This window comes from Myotis davidii, unplaced genomic scaffold, assembly GCF_000327345.1.
Source record: "Myotis davidii unplaced genomic scaffold, ASM32734v1 scaffold67, whole genome shotgun sequence".
Taxonomy (NCBI): Eukaryota; Metazoa; Chordata; class Mammalia; order Chiroptera; family Vespertilionidae; genus Myotis; species Myotis davidii.
In genome coordinates this window covers 708199-713665 of record NW_006298521.1, presented here as the reverse complement: position 1 = coordinate 713665, position 5467 = coordinate 708199, and the positions used below count along the sequence as shown (strand labels likewise).

The window sequence follows — 5467 nt, the reverse complement described above, 5'->3', positions numbered from 1 at the left end:
GACTCCTGAGGACGGTAAGTGCCTTTCTCACTTTTGCTAGTTAGCGAATAATTAAATATTAATGAAGAGATTTCTAGGAAGAGCCCTTCTCCGGGGCAGGCCTTCCGCAGAGGGGCGCCGGGAGGAGGTCTGCTCGTGAATCCGCAGCCTCCGCCGCTGGCCAGGACTCGGGACCTTCGCCACCATTCTGGGCTTGGAATTTGGGGCGCACGGCTCCCAGGTTCAGGTGTGCGGGCCATTTGCCGAGAGAAAGGCACCGAATCCATAAAATAGCGGCAGCGCAGCTCCACCAGAGTAGGCGGGAAGGAGGAAGCGCCTTCCGAAAGGTTAGCTGTGCTGGGGAGCGGGGTTCGGGAGCCACCACCCTTTCTGAAAATGTGTTCCCCGCCGGCCCTGCACTGACGGAGAGGGGATTGGGGGGCCCTGGTCCCGCCGGGCCGAGCCGGGCCGGCCGCGTGAAAGGCCCTGGTGGGAGCTGTTGTTTATGGCGGCATAAAATGAAAAACAACTCATAACTCTGCGTAATAAATCCCCCTTTATAGTTTTTATAGCAGTTTTTGAAGGTTGTGTATTTCATAGTAGAAAGCAAGCATCAGGTTGTTTTATACATAAGAGCACTAACTCAATCAAGTGGTTTTAACAAAAGCATTGCCGTCACGACGGGGCTGGAAGGTAACGCTGGAATTCATTTCTGTAAAAGTGGGGTCTCCGCAGGCCAGCCAGGCCCTCATTGCATTTTAGTTCGCCGGCCCTCGCCGTTTGGGACTTTAAAAAAAATGCGTGTTGGGACTTGTGCGTGCCTTCCCTGTTACTGTAACCCGTACCTGTGGGGACGAAGCTGCGTTTTAGTAGGGTCACATCCCGGGTGCGACTTCCCCGCACTCCCCCCAGCCTGTGATGTGGTCTGGGTAACCTGACAGGGTGCTGAGGCCACAGCACACTGGCTGGGGAGGGGCGGCCCGTTTCCGTCACACCCCGGACTCGTGAGCTGGCACTTGGAGGCCTGTTTCCGGGAACTTGGGCAGAGGCCCGAGGAGCCCAGGTCTGCCTTGTGCCTCCCTCTCCCGGGGCTGCCTGGCTCCCCGATCCCGATCCCAGGAAGGACCCCGAAGAAGGAGGGCAGTTCAGTGAGGTCTGGCCCACCTGGCCGCGAGGCGCTAAGTTTGCTTGGCTGCAGGCGACCCTGGCCGGCTGTTTGGCTAGGCCGTTGCCCCCCTCCCATCCCCCACCTCTCATTTTGAATTTTTATTTATGACTGTATCCGAGGCAGTTAGCAGACACGAAACCTGGGGTGGAACATTCGGGAGTGATCTCAGAATGGGGTGCCGCCGCGAGAGCGTGTGCTCCGCCTGGGAGCGGTGCTCGGCGTGGTGATGGCGGTGCCGAGGTTGGTCATTATAGGAAGCTCAAGTGCTGGGGGTTGGGGGGGGCTGGGGCTCCCCTGCAAAATGTGGGAGGCTTTTTCTCTGGGTCCACGGATGACCCGTAACAGTGCCTGATGGGTGGGAATGGGTGGCATTGTGCTGAGGCCATTGGGCGTCCCCCAGGATTAAAACATCCCCCCACACGGGGCACCCCCTGCTCCCCCACGGCCTGCGGGCCAGACACGAGGGACAGGGACAGGTCTGAGCACCCCAGGACGCACCCCCCCCAGCCACTTTGTGGGGGGTTGCTATTTGGCAAAGCCCCAGAGGCCCATCTCCTGCCCTGGAGTGGGCCCCCGGCATGTGGGATGTGACAAAGTTGAGTCTCCGGGAGGCCGTGGGGCTGCCTGCAGGCCCTGCCTTTGTCCTTGTTCCCTCGGGCAGCTCCTCCAGCGCAGGCTCGCCCACCGGGCCTCCACTGAGCTGGCACAGCCCATCCAAGCACAGTTTTATTTCTGACGACGCGCACACAAAGACAAGGACCCGAAAACGAAACTGCGCCTGTCTTCTTTTTTTTTTTTTAAATCACTTCTGGATTCAATAGACTGTGCTAAGCAAGGGGATAGGTTCTCACGGCTGGCAGGCTGCTGGGAAGATGCCTCCACCATGCCCGGCCTTGAGCATGCCATGTGGGCAGGCACACAGCATTTGCTTTGCTCAGCCGGAAAGTGGGGAGCTTTGCAGTAGGGTTACTTCTGGGTCCGCGTGGTTCACTCCCGTCTCACGTGCTTCCGCCCTCAGAAGGCTCAGGGCCTGTTCCATTCTGCCCTGAACCGGGACGGACTCCGAGGCAGCCCGTGGGGCCCGGGAGGGGCTGGAGGGCCTTGCCCACCCTGGCGGGCACCCCGTGTCTGGGGAAACCTCTTGGAAGACCCCAGCGTGTGCCCCCACTGAGGGCCCATGTTCTGGAAAATAGGGAAGCCCTTCTAGGCCAGGCGGGAAAACATCTGGGAACCCCCATGCTGGGTCATTGTTGGGCTTGGGGATAGATTTGCACGTTTAGGGAAAAGGGAGAATTCTCTTGCAGAAGTCCCGTTAAGCAGGGGTGGGAGACTAGGTCCCTCTTGTCACCCCAAATATATTTTCAGTGCAATTCTGCTCCAACCTGGCTCCTGGCTCAGTGTGTGACCCTAGACAAGTCACATCACCCCCCCCCGGGCCCGGGCCCCGAGTTTGAGAGCAGGGCTAGGAATGCTGACCCCAGAGGCTCACTCCGAGGGCTGGGACGGCTTCAGTCTCACAAAGCCAGGCCCTGGCACGTGGCAGGGGCGCCGTAAATGGCTGCCCCTGTTGTAATTGTTATTGTTGTAAATGGTAATCACCGTTTCTATTGCCAGTTATCATTATATTTTTGAGTTTGTGAGAAACAGGGAGCCGTTTTGGTTTCACTAGAAAGGGCCCCTGGGATGCACCCCCCATCCTCACCCCGGCCCCACAGGTGGCAGGATAATGAGCCCCAGCGATGTTTTCAAGGGAGCCCGTCCCGCGCTGGCAAAGTCTGGGCTCTTCTTGTCACGGGGACTCGGCGGGAGGCACTGGGCACCCCAGGTGCGCCCAAGTTCCCTGGGGGTCCCGGGGTGTGCCCACAGAAGCGGTACCCCTTCCTTTGAGCACCACGCCTGCCTGGCTGGCCAGGCTGGTGGCAGTGTGGTGGGAGGAATTCAGGAATTCAGGACCTCATTCTTCCTGGGCCCGATCCGCACGCACACGGACCAGATGCCGGCCTCTGCCGCGGGAGGAATTTGTCTCCGAGGGTCTGGGAGACCCGGCGAGCTCGCCCCCCTCCGCAGGTCTTGTTGGAACAAGGACGAGCCCTAAAAGGCACCGGCCATGCTTTCTGATGTTCTGGGGCCAAAGAGGAAGAAAAAGCAACAATTGTCTCCGAGCGAAGACAATGGGCCTTTTATGTGAAATATTTATTTTCAGGGCCGACCCGGGTCCCGTCGGCTGGGACCTCGGCGCTCGAGTGTCTGGGTAGCGCAGGTCCTAGGAGCTCAGTCAGGGACAGAGATTTATAGAAAAGGAAGAAAGATGGTCCCCCGACCCGTGGCTCTGGGGAAGTTTCGGTGGGAACGCCTGGCTTTCTTTGTTCGGTGGAGTTTAAACTTTCACAAGTTTATTTTGTTTTCTTCTGTGGCTTTTCTCCTGAAAGGCCGCAGGGGCGTGAAGCAGGGGCAAGGTAGCCAGGGTTGGGGTCGTGGCCGGAGGGGGCCTCCCTCTCCCCGGCCCTGCCGGCCTTTGTCTGCTGGGGGGGTGGGGGGAGGTGTCGCCGAGTGGACGTGAGGAAAACAGGGACTGGAGGAGGAAGGGTCTGTCCCCGGGTTGGGAGTGGCCGCAGAGAGCGGGTTTTGGACAGTATTTGTGATTCTCTGGTGTTCTCTACTCCTCCCCCAATCCCATTCTCTGATGAACTTGGGAGTGGCCTGCAGGTCCCGGAGAGTCTAGCCTGACCCGTGAAGCCCCACGCAGCCCTCAGACCCGCTGCCCTGCTGGAGAGGCGGTGTAACCCCGGAGGAGCCCGGCCAGAGTTAGCGCTGGACGGAAGTTTGCCGCATTCATAGAATGAACAGAATTCCCTCTGAGGCTGCCGGCCGGCTGGCCACCTCCCCACTTTAAAACATGCTCCGTACATGTCAGGTGATTTTTTCCCAAAGTCAAATCTGACAATGTAATAAAGTGCTTTTCCCAACACCACCACTATCTCTCCCCACCAGTCCCATAAATATAAAATTGGGCGGGGGGGAGGCCACAGTGGACAATGGGACTAGACCCCAGCCAGCTTAGAGGGGCCTGGGTGTGGACGTCCCTGCCAGGCGGGTGGAGGGCAGGAGAGGGTGTGAGCCCGAAGGGACGGGGGTCAGAGTCACCTCCCTACCAAGACTCTTTCTCGCCCCCAAAGATTTTGTTGGCAAATGCTAATGTTTGTCTTCAAAAACGAGGTTTTATTTTTTTAAAAAAACTTCAGTTGCATCTTTAAAAAAAAAAAATCCTGGAACCTCTCAGCTGCAATGTGTCCCCCCTTCTGCATTGCCCCCCCCAGCCCCCACACACTGTGAAGAGAGCTGTCTTTTGTGGGGGCGGCCACCGCAGCCTCAGGCCGGGGTAGGACCAGTCAGCTGGAAATGGGGCGACTGAAATGTCGGGACACAGGACAGAGGGACCCTAAAACAAGCTTTTATTCACCTTTTATTGGAGGGGGGGGGTGTAGTTCAAAAATAAAATTCAAAGTTTGAGTTGGAGACTTGTTTGAGTCGGGGTCCAGGAGCCTGGCCTGCCCGGACGGCTCAGAAACCCGCGTGGACGACGAGGCTGCAGACGGGACCTCTGTTTGTTTAATCAGCGGCCGGAGAGGCTCTCTGGGCTGAGCTGTGACCCGCGGGCAGCGGCAGCCGCTCTCACGGCCAGCGCGGCTGGTCGCCGTGGTCAGAAAACATGTGCCTGAGACGGACAGACCGAGCAAAGAGGCCATTTTTTTTTTTCCCCAGGAGTAACAGATTTCCCCCTCCAGGTTCATCAAGGAATTCCGCTGGCTTCCCGGGAAGGGCCCGCGCAGGTCGGGATTCCAGGGGGCTGGAGGGCGTTAGCTGAAACCTTTACCTGCTGATTTGGGCTCTTCAGTCTACATTCGCCTTCCACGTGTTTCAGGGCGATTTGTCCCTTCAGATCAGCCGTTTGTAATTACATTTTAAATGATAACAAGACGACGGGGCCGGGCTGCAGCCTGCGCGCGGTTTGACGGTAAGAGAAGCTGCAGCACATGGCACGGGGGTTGCACATCCGTCATCCAGACTCGCCTGGGCTCCGGGCCGGCACTGGGCCTGCAGGTTCGGGCCTGCGGGGACACACGTGTGTCCTGAATGTGTCAGGGTCCGTCCGTGCGTGTCGTCTGTGGAGCCCTCCCTGCCCTGCCAGGGGGAGACGGGCTGGTGGAGGGGATTCCGTGCCCGGCACCGCGGCGGTGCTGCCGAAGCTCTCGGCACACGGCCCATCGGAGAGGGACCCGCTGGGCCCGGCTGTGCTGGCCCTCGTCCTCAGCCCCACGT

General features: G+C 58.9%; 1 protein-coding gene and 2 long non-coding RNA genes across 3 annotated transcripts in view; 1 reads left to right on the top strand and 2 right to left on the bottom strand.

The window, feature by feature from the left end:
- Nucleotides 1-2804, bottom strand: part of LOC107184735 — a 5202-nt gene extending 2398 nt beyond the window's left edge. The window contains exons 1-2 of the long non-coding RNA XR_001515633.1: nt 2793-2804; nt 2530-2533 (exon numbers count right to left, since the gene is read on the bottom strand). This is a non-coding gene — a long non-coding RNA (uncharacterized LOC107184735). The remainder of the gene's footprint in view (nt 1-2529; nt 2534-2792) is intronic.
- The window catches only part of LOC107184734, a 23695-nt gene that overhangs the window by 4219 nt on the left and 14009 nt on the right, over nt 1-5467 (top strand). The window lies entirely within an intron of this gene.
- The window catches only part of LOC107184736, a 1909-nt gene continuing 1035 nt past the window's right edge, over nt 4594-5467 (bottom strand). The window contains exon 2 of the long non-coding RNA XR_001515634.1: nt 4594-5256. This is a non-coding gene — a long non-coding RNA (uncharacterized LOC107184736). The remainder of the gene's footprint in view (nt 5257-5467) is intronic.